Here is a 2,413-nt window from a genome sequence, read left to right as displayed (position 1 = left end):
AAGATACTGCTCCTCCACCAACAGTAAAAACATATCCACTTGTGGACTTTGTTTCTGTTGAGCCGGTTATCCAATTTGCATCACTGTATCCTTCGATAACCGCAGGATATTTATTGTAGTGCAAAGCGTAGTCTTGGGTATACTCCAAGTATCCCAGAACTCGTTTCATTGCCACCCAGTGATATTTGTTGGGATTACTTGTGAATCGATTAAGTTTACTTATTGCACAAGCTATATCAGGTCGTGTACAGTTCATGATGTACATTAAGCTTCCCAACACACGAGCATACTCCAATTGAGATGTACTTTTACCTTTATTCTTTATAAAATGAAGGTTTAAGTCAATTGGAGTTCTTGCACTTCTAAATTCCAAGTGTTTGAATTTTTCCAGTACCATTTTCACGTAATGTGACTAAGACAAAGCTAGACCTTGAGGAGTCCTCTGGATTTTAATTCCTAGAATTACATCGGCAACTCCTAAGTCTTTCATATCAAACTTACTAGCAAGCATACGTTTAGTAGCTTGAATGTCGGCAATGTCTTTGCTCATTATTAGCATATCATCAACATATAAGCAAACAATGACTATATGATTTGGAACGTTCTTAATGTAAACACATTTATCACATTCATTAATCTTAAAACCATTTGACAACATTGTTTGGTCAAATTTCGCATGCCATTGCTTGGGTGCTTGTTTTAGTCCATAAAGGGACTTGACAAGTCTACACACCTTCTTTTCTTTTCCCGGAACCACAAACCCTTCAGGTTTGTTCATGTAAATTTCTTCCTCAAGATCACCATTTAAGAATGCTGTTTTTACATCCATTTGATGGATTTGAAGACCATACAAGGCGGCTAACGCTATTAGCATCCGAATGGATGTAATTCTTGTTACCGGCCAGTATGTGTCAAAATAGTCAAGACCTTCTCGTTGTCTGTATCCTTTGGCAACAAGTCTTGCCTTGTATTTGTCAATAGTACCATCGTCCTTCATTTTCTTCTTAAAAATCCATTTAGAACCTAACGTTTTGTTACCTGGAGGAAGATCAACCAATTCCCACGTATGGTTGCTCAATATGGATTCTATTTCACTATTGACAGCTTCTTTCCAATATTGTGCTTCTGAGGAAGACATTGCTTCCTTGAAGGTACGAGGCTCATTTTCTAACAGAAAAGTCAGAAAATCTGGACCGAATGAAGTAGATATCCTTTGACGTTTACTTCTTCTTGGATTTTCTTCATTAGGCATACCATCTGTTATTTCCTCCCGAGGTCGTTTTGACTTTTGGCAGGTCACTTCACTTTCCTTTTTATACGGATAAATAGTTTCAAAGAATTCAGCATTATCTGATTCTATTATCGTATTAATGTGAATCTCAGGATTTTCTGATTTATGAACCAGAAAACGATATGCCTTGCTATTGGTTACATATCCAATAAACACACAATCAACCATTTTTGGACCTATCTTAACCCTTTTAGGTTTAGGAACTTGTACCTTAGCTAAACACCCCCACACTTTGAAGTATTTCAAGCTAGGCTTCCTTCCTTTTCACTTTTCATAAGGAATGGACTGTGTTTTACTATGAGGTACACGGTTGATTATCCGGTTAGCTGTAAGTATAGCTTCCCCCACAAGTTCTGTGGTAAGCCAGAACTTATTAGTAATGCATTCATCATCTCCTTCAACGTTCGATTCTTCCTCTCCGCAATTCCATTAGATTGTGGAGAGTAAGGGGCAATTGTTTGGTGAATAATGCCATTTTCCAAACAAATTTCTTCAAAAGGAGATTCATATTCGCCACCCCTATCACTTCTTATCATTTTGATCTTTTTGTTTAGTTGCGTTTCAACTTCACTCTTGTATTGCTTGAAAGCATCAATTGCCTCATCTTTACTATTAAGTAAATAAACATAGCAGTATCTCGTGCTATCGTCAATAAAAGTAATAAAATACTTTTTCCCACCGCGAGATGGTGTTGACTTCATGTCGCAAATATCTGTGTGAATTAAGTCTAAAGGACTTGAATTCCTTTCAACGGACTTATAAGGATGCTTAGCATACTTTGATTCCACACATATTTGACATTTGGAATTAATGCAATCAAATTTTGGCAATACTTCTAGATTTATCATCTTCCGCAATGTTTTGAAGTTTACGTGACCTAAACGCGAATGCCATAAAGTGTTTGACTCAAGTAAGTAAGAAGAAACATTCACTTTATTGATAGGAACTGCTATTACATTTAGCTTTAAAAAGCCCTCATTTAGGTAACCTTTCCCTACATATACATCGTTCTTACTTAGTACAACACTATTAGAAACAAAAATACATTTGAATCCATTCTTGACAAGAAGTGAGGTAGACACAAGATTCTTGCAAATTTCTGGAACATGGAGGACTTGGTTT

This window comes from Nicotiana sylvestris, chromosome 4 (assembly GCF_000393655.2).
Source record: "Nicotiana sylvestris chromosome 4, ASM39365v2, whole genome shotgun sequence".
In the NCBI taxonomy this organism is placed as follows: Eukaryota; Viridiplantae; Streptophyta; class Magnoliopsida; order Solanales; family Solanaceae; genus Nicotiana; species Nicotiana sylvestris.
This window is presented reverse-complemented; position numbering follows the sequence as displayed.